Below are 16,871 nucleotides of genomic sequence, written 5' to 3'. Positions count from 1 at the left end.
GAGTCTATTTGAATTCTTGCATCTTCCAGGAGAAAGTTTGGTTGGTAAATTGAGGTTAGTTTCAGTCAATGTCAGCCTCTAGAATGATAACACCCCCCTGTTTCTTACCCTTCAGCCCTGTGGCCAGCAACTATGTTCACATTCTGGTGTGACTTGCTGGAGCTGTGGTGGGAAATAAGAATCTTGTTCACCAAATACCTGGGTTCTGTATTTTGATTGCTTATTGCTCCTTTTGAGTTCTGAGATTCAGGCGCAGAGTGGCTGCCTTTGTTTCAACCTCCATAGGCTGAGCTGGGTTCTATGGGATTTGAAGGAACAGCTTCTGTTTTGTGTGTTTGTTTTCCCTTTTACCCCATTTGGGAGTCAGACATTTAAGGATTAGGATTAGGACATTCAGAAGCAACCACTTACATAGGGAAAATTAGAAAGCCAATGTGTATAACCAGGGAAAGATGAAGGCTCAGAAAAGAACTGAGAAGATATTGACCTTTTACCTTAGGCTGATCCTGATCCCTGGTACAGAGATAACCTTCAACAATAAAAACAAACAACAAAAAAAACCCCAAAACCAACAATCCCTAGGATGGGGGAGAATCTTATTTCCACATTTATCACATTATAACATTCAAATGTCCATTTTTTGGCAAAAAAAAAATCAAAAGGCATATAAATAGGAAAGTATGGCCTGTTCAGAGGAATGAAATAAATCAACAGAAACCATCCCTGAGGAAGAGGAGACATCTGACTTACTAGACAAAGACTTTAAACCAACTGTCTGGAAGTTGATCACTGAGCTAAAAGGAAACATAGATGAAGTCAGAAAAGCTATGAGAAAAAAATGGAAATAGTATTAAAGATATAGAAATTATGAAAGGAACCAAAATAAAATTCTGAAGTTAAAAAGTACAATAGCAGAAATGACAAATTCACTAGAAGGGCTCAAAATCAGGTTTGAGCAGGCAGAAGATCAGCAAGCTTGAATATATTTCTTTTTCAAATATCTCTTGAACCCTGTTCCCTCCAACCCCATCCCCTTTGTTCTGCCTTAATCCAAATCTTTCTGATCTTAGGTGGCCTCTAAACTGTTCCATTTACCCTGTTTTGCCTTTTCTACTTCTGCCAGAATGGTCTTTTAGAAAATCCAAATCTGAAATTGGCACTGTCCTTAAAAACGTCTGAGGGCATCCATGGATGTATAGATTGAATTTCCTTTTTTTTTTCCTTTTCATTTTAGCATTCATGGATTTTCCCATTCTGGCTCTAACTCACCACATTAATCTACTGAGCCTTGAAACAGAACTTCTAGTTTCCAGGAAATACCAGGTCTAGAGGAACAAATTCAATAACCTCTTAGGGAAGCAATCATTCAAATCCAGAGAATGGGAAATTTTGCACTCAAGTGGCCTGATTTCTTCAGTAAACCTGTATCTTAGTATTTTTCTTAAGTGCTAGAGTAAAAATATACTTAAGGGATAGAACAACCAGATGTAGTGTGTGGCCCTGGATTGGATACTGATTTAGGAAAACTAGCTTTAAAAAAATATATTTCAGCCAACAAGGTATTTGACTATAGTAGATAATAGATAAGAGGCAAACAATTGAAATATTACATGATTTGGGAAAGCCAACTGTAAAAATATATTTAGGTTGAAAGAGAATTGGATGTGATCTAGGAATTGGATGTGGGGAAAATATACTGAAATGATAAGGTGGATATTAATTGAATAAAGCAGATTGCTAAACCACGTGATCTCATTCTGAAAAACTATGTTGGCACACAAGGATCTGCATTACGGTATTAACATTGGTGGTGGGAATGTGATGTTTTATTTGTTACTGTAGCTTGTCTCTGTTTTCTATTCTCCAAGGCATACTGTACTGAATCTGTAATAAAATTTTATTTAAAAAGCTTATATTAAGATTTACATATATATTTGGGGTATACATAGTGAATCAAAGAATACACGAATGTATAGTCAACAAAATATTAAAATGCTTCAAGACTTCAGAAGATTTCCTAATATTGCATCTATTATTTGAAATAACTACTTTAAAATGGGTGTGTATTATTATGTAACTGTATAAGGAGAAAAAGAACAAAGCTATTTTCCTGCGGGAGTGCAGCCAAGTCTATTGTAATAGTAGACAAGTCACATAGAGGACTGCAACAGAGCACAACATTTTTGTGTTTTCTCTGGTTGGTCTGGATACATTATCCACAGGAAAACATTACATGACTCATTCACCAGGAAAAGAGCATAGGCTATTTTAATAAAGAAAAAGGAAGAGTAAGGCTGTATGTTTTATAAGTTGTCATAACTTACTAGCACCTTTAGTAGCCATTGTTTCTGTTACCAGCTACATTGTAAAGTTATTCAGGACTTTAAATCTCATCTTATTACTTTTGCTCTATAGATCACTTTTTAATTTTTTTTTTTAAAGATTTTTAAATAACCTCTAAACCCAACGTGGGGCTTGAGCTCACAACCCCGAGATCAAGAGTCACATTCTCTAGGAGTGAGCCAGCCAGGTGCCCTACTTTTGAATGATTTTAAGATAAAATTTCAGCCCCTCTTCAGGTGACACTGAAACAAACTTGTTTATTTCTGGTCTGTTCTTTGTGTCTCAAGTACCTCAAGGCAACTGTGTTGCTGCCAGTGGCCCATGGACTTGAGGCAAACATTTTTGGCTTTTGGACTGAATTGTTACTTAGGCTGGACTCCTTTATAAAATGAGAAAAATCGAACATTCTCGATTTTGTGGTAAGGCCAAATGAGATACCTATAAAAGGACCTATCACAATGCACGCCTTCAATAAAGGCCAAGTGAGTCGAGTAACGTTGTTAAGGCTGCTTTTGAAGCAGCACTTGAACGTGAAAGGTGAGCAGATTTCTTGCTGCAGCACTAGTAGTCTTTGCATGGATACCTCCTTTCAGGCGCTAACAGGTGCTAGCTAGCCTGATTCCCCCGTCCCCTGTCATCCTGCTTCCAGTCCCTGAAGCAGTCACAGCCGCGGCCCGACCGAGTCCAAACACAGCACAGCGTTAGCCCACCTTCAGGAGTGCAGACTCGGCGCAGGCGCAGACTCCCGTGGCAGGGTAAAAAGCCCAGGTGGAGCTTCGAGGAAAGGAAGTACGCCCTCGCCGCCTGCTGCTGGGCCAATGGGGCTGTTCGGCTTCTCCGCAGGCCTATGAGGCGGGGCGGGAGGCGGGGCGGAGGGCGGAAGAAGCTGTTCTCACGTGAGTAGGGGGCGGGGAGGGCGGGGGCAGGGCGGCTGGGGAGGCCCAGGCGGCGGAGCCTCCGGGACGGCGAACGGCGGGCGGCGGAGGAGGAGACGGCGGGTCGGGTAGGGCCGCGTTTCCCCTCCTCCTCCCATCCTCCTATCCACCAAGCCCGGGGGAACCTGTGACAGTCCCTGCTGGGGGCCCGGCTGTGTTCTCATCCCGCGGGGCTGGGCCGGCCAGACTGCGCTCACCTCCCTCGACGAGCCGGGTTCTGAGGGGAGCCGTGATTGGGGGGAGGGGGAGCTGTGGCGGAGGGGAGAGGGCGCATGCGCAGGCGGGAGCATTCTCGCAGCCCCTGCCCAAACCGGTTCCCCCTGTCTGGGTGGGTGTCTGTCTACCGAGTCCTGGGCTTGCTGCAGTCCCTCTGACCCACAGGCAAAGCCGGATTGTCTCTCGACTTTCAAATTTGGGGCCAGGTCCTGTTTGGGAATCTGGCTGCTCCCTCCGCCTCAGTTTCTCCCTCTTACCAGTTGATGAGGACTTCAGCTGGCTTGGGCCTCAAGCTAGCTTCGTGGGCTGCGCCAAATTTGAAAGACTTGCTTTCTTTTACTGCTGGCCTGCCAACTTGTACTGATCTTTCTGTCTCATTTTCCCACCTGCGGTTCAAGTGTCTCGCTCTCCCCATGTCCTTTAAGTATCTGCTCCCAGTACCTTGTTGCTGCGTCTTGGTTCTCAGCAACCCTTAGGGTTTTTCAGGTGTTGAGCCAGAGGATAACCCCAGACTAGTAAGAGTTCGCTGTCCATTGCCTAGTACTACTTTGGTCCCTGCTCTTCTAACGACTGTTAGCATCTGCACCTGTTTTACAGGCATCTCCGTATTTAAGCTTTCTCGGAGACTCCTTTATCGTGGAAGCAAAAGTGCTAGAAGACCGTGTTAAGTGATCATGCTACTAGTGCTTCGTTAGTTTAAAATCGTGTTCCAACTTGAATTTGAAATCTTTTGGCTTTTGTGGTTTTTATTAGTAGGGGGAAAAAAACTATCGGGCATGGTTTCACCATTCATTTGATTTTTTTTCATCCGTATAAACACCTGTGTTCCCGTACAAGTGCCTGGAATAGTGTAATGTTTCTGTTTCTAGCTGCTTTGTTTATTTAAAAAGAAAACAACGGAGGGTGAATTGCACTGTGTTTATCACATTAAACTGATGTTTGAAAAGTTGAAAAAAAGTTAAATGCCAAGAAAGTACACATTAAACTTCTTTTAAATGAAGGACCTGTTGGCCTCAATTCAACGTGTATAAGGTGCTATTTTAATATATATTGAAGGTTTTTAAGTAGAGTTTACTTATAAAAACTAATAATATGGTAAAGCGTTCTTTATGTTCTTCCTTTATCGATCTCAGATCGTATTAGATTTGTATCCATGACTGTTTTGTATTTACTAGTAACATTTAAAATTTACATGTAGCTTGAATACAGGTTAACTCAAATTCCTAATTAAAATTGAACTATTGCTATGTTGTAGTGTACTTCTTTTCTGTTTTATAACCCAGTTTACTGTTGATTAAGTTAGGTCATTGGTGTTAAGGCATATGTTTGTTTGGATAGTTAACCTACAACTTTTGTGCTTTTTGGTCTTACTGGAATAGTGTTTTATTAGCTGTTGACACGTCCTTAATTTGAATTGAGTAGTAATTTAGTGGGACACTGTGAGAGTGAAGACACCTGTTTCCTACCTTTTACATTACATATTGAAAGAAGTGCATTGTGCACATTATCTACACGAAGAGACATGAGTTCCTCCAAATATATATCAACTTTACAGCCCAGATTCTTTGAAGAAGTCATTTTCTTTTGAGTGTATTTCCAGTTAAACTTTCCAGCCCAAATTCTTTTTAAGAAGTCACTGTTATTGACCGTCTTTCCAGCTAATGTGTAGCCTATTTTGAAGGTCTCATCATTTTGCAGTAATTAAACAAGTAATCTTTGAGTACAGGCTTCAGAAAATAATCAGTTTAAATCAGTGCTGCTGTTGAGTGTCTTTATAGACAGTGGTGTGCTGAAGTTCTGGTGTAGGCTACCCATAATATCTTTGTAGTTTTCAGTGTAATCAGATATGATTAGACTTCTCAAGCATGTGGAGTAAATGAACTCATAAGTAATCTTTCATAGAGTTAGAACTTAAATATCGAAGTGCTGATTTAACCAACATACTTAAAGAAGGGTTTGGCATGACATTTGGGTACTTTGTATGCAACTGCCTTGTTTTATTGGTTTTCCATAGTTAGATCCCAGAAAGAAAATCCAAGGCCAAGGACTCAAAGTCGGTGGGCAGCAACCTAACAGCTATTTCCTTTTTGCATAGATTGGTTACCCAGTCCATCCCCCACCCTCTACCTTCTGTGCTGCGTTGTTTCTGAGAGATATTGATTCTTTGGAAAACTTTTAAGTCAAAATAATACTGGATAGACGGTTAAGCTTAAAACCACTCTTATTGACCGTAATAACTTTGTTTCTCTTCCTATACAGAAACTGAACAAATATGACAGTTTGCAAGTCATGACGAACACTTTAGTTACAGAATTTAGCCTGGAAGTTTCCCTCTTTTCAAAAGCAACCAGTATTTCTGAGGTAGTCATCAATGAGACTCTCTTGACGATTGCCTTTCCAGCATAGTAGAGTTTTATGAGGCCTAACTTTTCCCCCAAATTCCTTTTTTTGTGGATCACATGTAAAAATAAAGCCCTTATTTCTAAGTTCATACCTGACGTTAAATAGTATATACTACCATGCCCTCTGAAGCAGGAGGTGTATCTTCTTAAATATATGGTTGTGCTGCCAGATTGGGAGGTCCACATCACTCATAAGAGTCCACGCATGGTTGTTTCAGATCTCCAGTTAAGGTTGCATCACCTTTTTATGTTATAAATCACCACTCCTAGGAATCCATTAATCTTTGTAGGAATACGTTTTTCTCCATGCTAAAATCTGTTATTTCTTTAGGTACATTAGCAAACTAGAGCCTGTGGTAACTTTAACAAAATGTTACTAACTCTAAAGCTTTAACAATAATTTGACTATTTAAAAAATTTATTTTATATATAATATGTAAAATTTATTAAATATAACAATTATTTCATATATACTTATAGGTATACAAAATGTATATTATATTTAAAATTATAAATATAAAAATTTATATTTTATGTATAAAGTATATAAAGTTATAAATATGTAACATATAATTTTATATATTTATAATTTTATATACAATATATAAAGATTATACATATATTTCCTTATTTATACATTTTGGAAATTACAACCAACAACCTGTGGTTATAATCTCATTTTCCCTTTTTTTTTTGAAGATGGCCCTTGTATCAGAAAAAGGAATTGATATACAGAATCTTTTGGGGGGAGCATATTTTAAATATCATCATGGGTATTAAGAGACAGCATGCAAGGCTAAATTGGATTAAATGTTGGGGATTTGTATAATACTACTGAGAAGAGCTTTGAGTTAATCATTTTCATGTTTTTTATTGTAGAGGTAATAAACTGTTTTATGCCCTCAGAGGATGCTGATGAACGGATTCTGGCAATGTAAGAGTAGGAATGTGTCATGTAAATCTCTTTTGCTGTGACACACCATTTTCTGTGAATAGACATCTGATATATCTATACAAGAGAAATGGTTATATCCTTATTGTAGTTACCTGTTGAATTCTCTATGAATTGAAGAAAAATCTGAAATCTGTCTAACCTCAAAAGCTAATACTTCTTTGCAAAAATTATTCCCTAGCAGAAACAAATCTTTATAAATTTTTTGCTTTTGGTTGTGAGAACCAATCTTTTCAGATAGGTTTAAAAACATCTATGGAACTTAGTATTTGTGAATTTTTTAATATTCTCACACAGTGTCTATTCCAGTACTGTGATGAAAATGTGTAATAAATGTTTGCCCATCCCTTATTCAACACACTTGTCCTATGTTCATCAACCTTGTGTAATTCTGGCCATCTTATATCAGAAGGTGCAGAAAACAAGTGTGGATCCACCAACCATTTGTGGTTTGGATACACACTTTTCCCTAAAAGTAAAAAAGAGGTTATAGTAAAGAGGGTGCCCGGTTGGCTCAGTTGATGGGGCATCTTCCTTCAGCTTAGGTTGTGATCCCGTGGTCCTGGGATCAAGCCCCACTGTGGGCTCCCTGCTCAGCGGGAGCCTGTTTCTCCCTCTCCTCCCTCTCTGTGATCTGTCTCGCTCTCTCTCTCACTTTCTGTCTCTCTCAAATAAATTTTAAAAATTCATACTTCCAGATATATAAAGTACTAATGTAAATCATTATGCCTTAGGAATCTGTTCAGGAAAAAGAGAAAACTTTTTTTTTTTTTTCCCTTCAAATCTATACTAGGGAGGGCAGACATAATCTGACTTTCTGAATGAGCTAACTTTCATTGTTCCCAGAAATAGGTTTCTATTGTGGAAATGGCATCCGAATAATTTAAATCTTTAGTTTTGGAGATACTGTGTTGAGGTGGCATAAAGTCATCACACCGTGAGTTCTGGAAAAAATTAAAGTGGTGTTTCCTGAAATATCCATAGGAACATAGGGAAACCACCTACATTTTCCCCCCTTTTAGCTGTCAGCAGTACTGCATTCAGATAATCAACTCAGAGTTAAATGAATTATTTTATGTCCATTTCTTCCACTCTTAACCTCCTGTACCCTTCATCTTGAGGTGTCAGATATAGGGGGTGAGTGTGAACATTGGAATCAGAAATACACAGATATCCCAAGTCTTGTACTTACTGTGTGACTAAAGGTAAGCTACTTAATACCTCTGAGATGCCGTTTCTTCATTTACAGAAATGGAACTGATTATGCTTACATCATGGGTTAAGATTGGACAGCACCTGGCATCTCCCCACCCTCTTCCTGATTACTCCCAATGAAGAAAGAATAGAAATGTTCATTCCTCTTTTTTCTCATAAGAGAAAACTGAAGCTACAACATTGTTTAAGTCACATCAGGAAGGACCAAGGAGTTAATTTTTTTTTAAATATTGTACCAGACTATTAACTTTACTAAAGCTTTGTTACCCATGACAAAGTGAAAAGTAACTCTGGAAACACTAGTTGTCTTCTTAGGGCCCTTTACTAATTTTGTGAGTTTTACCTTAAAGATCCTAAAATGTTAACAGTTGGGCTTTAAAAACTTGTATAACCAGGACGCCTGGGTGGCTCAGTTAGTTGGGCATCTGACTCTTGATTTCAGCTAAGGTCATGATCTCAGGGTCTTGGGATGGAGCCCTGCATTGGGCCCCCCCTTCCCTGAAATAAATAAATCTTTAAGGAAAAAAAATTGTATCGAACAACAAATGGATAAACAAAATTTAGTATATATACTCCATAGTATATTACTCAGTCTTAAATAGAAAGGAAATTAGGACACATGCTATAACATAGGTGAACTCTGAAGACGTTATACCAAATGAAATAAGCCAGCCACAAAAGGACAAATATTATGTGATTCTGCTATTTTTATGAGGTACCTGAAATGGTCAAATTCATAGAGAAAGAATAGTGTGTTTGTTGCCTGGAGGAATGGGAGTTAGTATTTAATGGATATAGACTTTCAGTTGGGGAAGATAAAAGAGTTCTAGAGGTGGATGGTGGTGATAGTTGCACAATAATGTGAATGTACTTAATGCCACAAAATGTACACTTAAAAATGGGTAAAATAGTAATATATATTTAGCCACAATTTAACAAGATTAAAACTTTAAGATCTTTTTTAAAATTAAATGTAAACCCTTCTGTCTTACAAATTTCTATATTCCTATAATTAAATTATCCTTTTAAATTTTTCTGGAATTGAACTAAAACAATCACTTTATAGTTGAAGGAAGTGAATTGCAGGTTAAAATTTGCCTGATGATGACTTTTAGATAACCTGGTTTTTCTTGCTTTTACTTGCTGTAGGCCCAAAATGATTGTTTTGTTTTCTTTTGTTTCTGGCTTTCTAAGCTAAGTTGAAATTATTCAGAAGGCTTAAATTAATATGGTTCTCTTAGCTGACTAGAATAATTCAAAGAAACAGCCTCCAAATTCAGAGTTAGACTTTAAGAAAGACACATCTATTGTTTAGCAATTACTAGTGGTGGAAAGGAATTTATTTTTATAAAGAAGGGATGATTTTCCATTGAGTTTTGTTAAATTTGTCCCACCCTTCCCAGGGCTAGGCTGTGAGAAACTCATGTGAAAACTAGTGCAGGAAAACATCTGAGCCAAGGAAAAAAGAAAAAAGCTGAGATTAACATAGTGTGATTAAAAAAATAATAATAACTTCTTAGTATGCTGTTTAATTTTAAAGTGCTACAGACCCAGAGAAATTAGCCTGTTACAGCATCTTTGAGATTTGATTCTCTTCCTTCCTGTTTTGTCTTTTTCTGAACAGAGAGTAACCTTATCCGTGTTTTAGATAGATACAACTGGTACCTAACATAGAGAATGGATTAGAATGGGGAGATAATGGAGATAAGGACACCAAGGAGAAGAGCTGCATTCCAGAAAAGGACAGAGGTGCCTACAGTTTTATGCGTGAACTTAAGCAGGTTATGGAACCTGTCTCAGCTTGAGTCTACTGAGTTCGTTATAAGAAGTCAGTATCTGTTCAAGTTTATGTGAACATTAGAAATAATGCTTATATAGCTTTTTAGTACCGTGTTGGCCATATAATTGGTAGTAGGAACTAATAAGTATTACTGTTTCTTTATATTTAGCAAGATAATTTAAGTATCCCCTTTAAGATTCCCTAAAGCTGTACTCAGTTTGCTCGCTGATTGAGCAACAAAAATGATGGGTATTGTGAAGGAAGTGATGAGTGTTTTGGTCCGAAGGCAATCTAAGATCTATTTTTTGACTCAGTGTTAACTGGTTTTGAGTTTGACAGTTGGGAACTTGATGAAGAGTCAGCGAGGCACACTCAAAGATAGTCTTTTTTTTTTTTTTTTTTTTTTTTAAGATTTTATTTATTTATTTGACAGAGAGAGATCACAAGTAGGCAGAGAGACAGGCAGAGAGAGAGAGGAGGAAGCAGGCTTCCTGCTGAGCAGAGAGCCCGATGCGGGACTCGATCCCAGGACCCTGAGATCATGACCTGAGCCGAAGGCAGCGGCTTAACCCACTGAGCCACCCAGGCGCCCCCAAAGATAGTCTTTTTGAGTCTCTTCATTCTAGTTGCCATCCATATCCATATCCCCAAGTCACATGTATGTAGTGTAGCATATTTGTCATCTGTCCTCCTACCAGTTAAACACTGATTAAAGAGTATTATTCAACCAAATTTATGTAAGGCTGTTAGTAAACAAGGATATAAAGATAATACGAATAAAACCCAAGATCCCAGTCCACAAATAGTTCACAGGGACTGTCTGTGCTCATTGTATTCCCAGTGTTTACTGTAGTGGTTTTTATTTAGTAATTGTTTCTGGAATAAAATGATCAACCAATGTGTTGGAGTAGGGAAGAGGTATAATATTATTCTACTGTGTGATAAATGCTATAATTTTGTGATAGAATTAAAAAGCAAGCAAAAGCCTTAGGGAGCCCTTGAGAGAAATAATGAATATTGCAGAAAGGAAAGGGGGAGTTTGGATATTTGATTGTAACATAAGATTGCTGGTGAGGGAGAAGAACTACCTGGGGAAATGGAGACCTGTTCCTAGATTAGCAAACAACATGGGCAAAGGCTTGAAAGCATAAAAATGTATGACATATTTGGTGCATTTCTGGTATGGTTAGATAGAAGGAGATAAGACTAGAATGATAGACTGTTTCCCTGTTTTGAAGACTAATGAGAGTTGGGGTTTTATTCTGTTTTCAGTCAGGGGCAGTCAAAGGTTTTGAGGAAAGGGTGGGATATATGATCAGATCTAAATTTTAGATACTTGATAATCAATGACTAGGAAAAGTGTAGATTATTATTATTATTATTATTTTATTTGACAGAGAGAGAGAAAGAGAGAGCGCACAAGCAGGCGGAGTAGCAGGGAGAGGGAGAAGCAGGTTCCCTGCTGAGTAAGAAGCCTGATGTGTGGCTCGATCCCAGGACCCTGGGATCATGACCTGAGCTGAAGCCAGTTGCTTAGCCAACTGAGCCACCCAGGAGCCCCATAGGGAGAGTCTAGGAAAGGAAATTTATGTTTTAGTTGAAAGAGAATAGGGTACTCATGAGTCAGTGACATGAAGCATGTCGGAGAATAAGATTGGGGTGTTTTAGAACCAAAATCTATTAGTGTTCCAGGGGAGAACATCTCTGTCTTGGATCAGTAGTTGTTAACCAGGATAAGGAACCTATGAGGAAGAAAGAATATGTTTGTGTGGTTGACAGAGGTTTACATGAAATTGATTTTGAGATGGTCATGAATACATGTAGCAGAACTGTCCTGTGTATTCTCACAACATCCTTTGCATACCTCTATTATACCAAGCACTGTATTATAATTTCCTGCTCATCTGTCCATTTTCTGTACCACTGTAAGCCTATCCTAGGTAAAGACTACCTATTATTCCTCACCATAACATTATACATAGTGCCTGGCACATGTCAGACACTTAATACAAAATAGAAAGGAAAACACAGGGGCACCTGGGTGGCTCATTTGGTTGAGTGTCTGGCTCTTGATTTCAGTTTAGGTCGTGATCTCGTCGGGCTCCGTGCTGGGCATGGAGCCTGCTTAAGATTCTCTCTCTCCCTGGGCGGCTCAGTGGGTTAAAGCCTCTGCCTTTGGCTCAGGTCGTGATCCCAGGGTCCTGGGTCCTCAGCAGGGAGCCTGCTTCCCCTCCCCCCCGCCTGCCTCTCTGCCTATTTGTGATCTCTCTGTGTCAGATAAATAAATAAAATCTTTTTTTAAAAAAAGTTTTAAAAAAATGACTCAGAGAGTAAAATACTCAGGGCCACAGATGAGGTGTTTTGTGTGTGTGTGTGCGTGTGCGCGCGCATGTGTGTGTTTTTAAAGACTTTCTTTATTAGCACATGAGAGAGAAGGAGTAGGTGGAGGGGTAGAGGGATAGAAAGAAGCAGACTCCCTGCTGAGCAGGGAGCCCAACATGGAGTTCAGTCGCAGGACTCCTGAGAGCATGACCTGAACCAAAGGCAGATGCTCAACTGACTTGAGCCACCAGGTGCCCCCACAGATGAGGCTTTAAATTAAGTTTTAAAAAGAGGAGGTTCGATAAGGGTTGGTGAGAGATGGAGGAGCCAGATTTTTGAGAGAGAGACTTCTCTTCGACTGGAGTGTCCTCATGAAAGTGGTGTGGAGGCGGTTAATATTACTTTGGGAGGAAAGAGTTTCAAGGAAATAAAGATGAATTAGAGCCCTGGAATAGTGGCTGGGAACTAGCACATTTTGTCTCAAGCATGTCAAGTTCAATTACAAGTATCACTCACACCTCTTTTATTGAGTTAGGTAGGTCACTTATTGGGAGGTGATTTTTGCTTCTACTAATTGCACATAAGCAAATTCATGTCACTGCAAGTTTGCTGTTTATATTACTCCTCTGAATGTTAGTATCTGATAGTACTTTGTCCAAAAAATGAGTTTTTAAAAAGTAAACACTGATTGCCCAGGAGCCCACTGCTATTGAAGGACTATCAAAAGAAACTTTATCATGGGCAGTTCTTTTCTTCTTTTTTTAAAGATTTTATTTATTTGAGAGAAAGAGAACAAGCAGTGGGGAGGGCAGATGGAGGGAGAGAGAGAGAAAAGTAGACTTCCCACTGAGCAGAAAGCCAGATGTGGGACTTGATTCCAGGACCCTGGGATTATGATCTGAGCCAAAGGCAGATGCTTTACTGACTGGGCCACCCAAGTGCCCCATTTCCTTTCCATTTTACTCCCCATTAGCTGGGTCTCTAAGAAAGAGGAGATTGAGAATGAACATGATCTTCTTTTAACAAGACAGGTGCATTATTTGCCATGATCTTTGCAGAAGTATAGTTAAGTATAAATTGTCACTTAGGGCACAGAACAGTAAATTTAGGCTAAAAGTTTGTAAAGAGTTTTGATATCATGAGACTAATTTTCTTTCTTTTTAAAAAATTATTTTGAAAAGATTTATTTGCGTTGAAAATAGGGCTACCTACCCTATGACCCAGCAACTATCCTACTGGGTATTTGCCCTAAAGATACAAATGTAGTGATCTGAAGGGGCACGTGCACCCGAATGTTTATCGCAGCAATGTCCACAATAGCAAAACTATGGAAAGAACCTATCTGTCCATCAACAGATGAACAGATAAAGATGATGTGGTATATATATATATACAATGGAATACTATGCAGCCATCAAAACCACAGAATCTTGCTATTTGCAACAACATGGATGGAACCAGAGGGTATCATGCTAAGTGAATTAAGTCAATCAGAGAAAGACAATTATCATATGATCTCTCTGATATGAGGAATTTAGAGGCAGGATGGGGCTTTGTGGGGGGGAAGGGAGGGGAAAAAAGAAACAAGGTGGGATCAGGAAGGGAGAAAAACCGTAAAAGACTCTTTAGTCTCAGGAAACCAACTGAGGGTTGCTGGAGGGGAGGAGGATGGGAAGGATGGGGAGGTGGGGTGATGGGCATTGGGGAGGGTATCTGTTACGGTGAGCGCTGTGAATTGTGTAAGGCTGATGAGTTTCAGACTTGTACCCCTGAAACAAATAATACATTATATGTTAATTTTTAAAAAAGGATCAGTCCAACAAAAGAATAAAATAAACTACCCATGGGGAAAAAAAAAAGATTTATTTGAGAGAGAGAGTACTAGCTGGGGGAGCAGCAGGCAGAGGGAAAGGGGGAGAGAGAATTCCAGGCTAACTCATTGCCCAACATGGAACGTGACTCAGGACTCAATCCCATAACCCTGAGATCATGACTTGAGCCAAAATCAAGAGGTGGTTGCTCAGTTCACTGAGTTACTCAGGTGCCCCTTTTTATTTTGTAATTTTTAAATTTTTAATTTTTAAAAAAATTTCTAAAAAATTTTATTTATTTGACAGAAATAGAAAGTGCACAAATAGGCAGAGTGGCAAGCAGAATGAGGGAGAAGCAGGCTGTCCGCTGAGCAGGGAGCCCAATGTGGGGCTCGATCCCAGCACCCTGGGATCATGACCTGAGCTGAAGGCAGCTGCTTAACCAACTGAACCATCCCAGGCACCCCCAATTTTTTTATTTTTAAGATTTTTATTTATTTATTTGACAGAGATCACAAGTAGGCAGGGAGGCAGGCAGGGGATTGGGAGGAAGCAGGCTCCCTGCTGAGCAGAGAGCCTGATGTGGGGCTCGATCCCAGGACCCTGAGATCATGACCTGAGCAGAAGGCAGAGACTTTAACCCACTAAGCCACCCAGGTGCCCTCCCTTCATTTTTTTTTTTTTTTTTTTTTAGCGTTTTTATTTATTTGTCAGAAGAGAGAGAATGCACAAGCAGGGGGCGCTGCAGCAGAGGGAGAAGCAGACTCTCCACTGAGCAGGGAGCCTGATGTGGGATTCAAACCCAGGACCCTGAGATCATGACCCATGCTGAAGGCAGGCACTTAACTAACTGACTGAGCCATCCAGGTGTCCCCAGGCACCCCTTTTTAAAATAATTTTTTATTAAATTTCTGTGCCCAACATGGGGCTCAAACTCACGACCCTGACCAACCCTGTCTACTTACTAAGCCAGCTAGGTTCCCCCATGAGCCTAATCTTCAATCAGAAAATCTCTAAGGATCTTTTATATGTTAATAAGGGTAAAAGTAGTAAAAGAAGTTCTGAAAAACTTAACAGTTGAACTTTTGGGTTTGATGCTGGAGGCTGCGTAAACAAAATCACCTATCATTTTAAGTGACTTACTGACTTTTTAAAGGTGATAGAGAAGGAAACATCCTTGAACTTGACTCACCAATCTGGTCCTGTTGGTAACTAGATATGCTAGGGTCCAGGTTGTCACTTGTTTAAAAGAAGGAAATAACTAGTGCCTACCTATACCAGGATCCATGTATGTATATTATCTTATTAAAATGGGATAAAAATCCTTATTCTGTCTACCTTTTAGAATTGTTACGTGGTAAAATGAGATTAAGAATGTGTATGTTTTAGTAATCTGTAAAGTATCATATAAAGGTAAAACATTTTTTATTTAGAGTATTCCTTCACATTTATTTAGATACAAAGAAATTAGAATGTAGAAAATAAGAAAGCTATGTATTTTTGTCCTAGTACTGTTTCTGAAACTGAATTACCTTAATCAGTTGATACTTGTTAATTTAATTCTTTTTTTTTTTTTAAGACTTTATTGAACTTTTTGAGACAGAGGGCACAGGGTGGGTAGGGGATGTGCCAGAGAGAGAAAGAGAAGCTGACTCCTTGCTTAGCCAGGGAGCCCAACGCAGGGCTCGATCCCAAGACCCTGAAATCATGACCTAAGCTGAGGGCAGACACTTGACTGAGCCACCCAGGTGCTCTGATAGTTGTTAATTCTTTTAAAACTGGAAGTTAGCTTAAAAAGCTGTAACTAGGGGCACCTGGGTGGCTCAGTGGATTAAGCCGCTGCCTTCGGCTCAGGTCATGATCTCGGGGTCCTGGGATCGAGTCCTGCATCGGGCTCTCTACTCAGCAGGGAGCCTGCTTCCTCCTCTCTCTCTCTCTGCCTGCCTCTCTGCCTACTTGTGATCTCTCTCTGTCAAATAAATAAAATCTTAAAAAAAAAAAAAAAAGCTGTAACTACTGAGTGCTTATACTGTTTCTCGTGTGTTAATAAATAAGGTGTACATATTTTCCTTAGTAATTTTTACAGTAGTTTTGTAAGCTACATAGTACATCATTTTCACTTGTGGAAACTAAGGCTCATTATGACAAAGCTCATACTATTAGGGAGTACAGCCAGTATTCTAACTTAGATTTTTCCAGCTCTTAATTGTGTGCTGTACTGTCAAAAATGTGACATGTGTTCTGTCAGTCAGTAGATGATCTTACCTTTTCATTGGGTGGCTCTTGTTCTTTTCCATCTTTATTTACCATTTATCCTAATTTTTTAGCAGGTATTTGAGCGCCTACTATGTGCTAGTGTCCTGGGATGGAGCCAGGCACTGTTCAGGTGCTAAGGTACAGCAGTTAATGAAACAGACACATCTCTGTCCTGGTGGGACTTAGGTTCTAGCTTACATGATATTTAAAAACAAATGATAAAAACATAAAGTGTGTCAAATGGTGATGGATATTATAAGGAGAAGTAGGAAGAGAGCTGGTGGTGCAGGATGTTTGGAGGAAAAAGCTTATTTTAATTATCCATGAGGTTTAGACCTAGAGTTGCAGTCTGAAGGATGAAGGATTACAGTAGGGACTTCTTTTGGTAAATGATAAAAGTAGGGATTAAAAATAAAACAGTTACTCCTCGTGGTCTCCAGAGAGGTTGCAAATATAGCTTTGCCAGGAGTACACCAGGTTCTGGGATACCGCTTTTTTTTTTTTTTTTTAAGATTTTATTTATTTATTTGACAGAGAGAGACCGCAAGTAGACAGAGAGGCAGGCAGAGAGAGCGGAGGAAGCAGGCTCCCCGCTGAGCAGAGAGCCCGATGCGGGACTTGATCCCAGGACCCTGATAT

At 39.4% G+C, this 16,871-nt stretch overlaps 1 protein-coding gene across 2 annotated transcripts in view; it reads left to right on the top strand.

The window, feature by feature from the left end:
* Positions 1–3,255: 3,255 nt before the first annotated feature.
* Positions 3,256–16,871, top strand: part of RABGAP1 (RAB GTPase activating protein 1) — a 154,046-nt gene continuing 140,430 nt past the window's right edge. The window contains exon 1 of one of the 2 annotated variants that reach the window (XM_059410852.1): positions 3,256–3,346. The gene's annotated coding sequence lies outside the window, so the exon portion shown is untranslated. The remainder of the gene's footprint in view (positions 3,347–16,871) is intronic. The other variant, XM_059410855.1, reaches the window with a different exon arrangement.

This window comes from Mustela nigripes, chromosome 9 (assembly GCF_022355385.1).
Source record: "Mustela nigripes isolate SB6536 chromosome 9, MUSNIG.SB6536, whole genome shotgun sequence".
NCBI classification, from domain to species: domain Eukaryota; kingdom Metazoa; phylum Chordata; class Mammalia; order Carnivora; family Mustelidae; genus Mustela; species Mustela nigripes.
The sequence above is the reverse complement of the archived record's forward strand: the minus strand, read 5'-3'. Positions and strand labels throughout refer to the sequence as shown.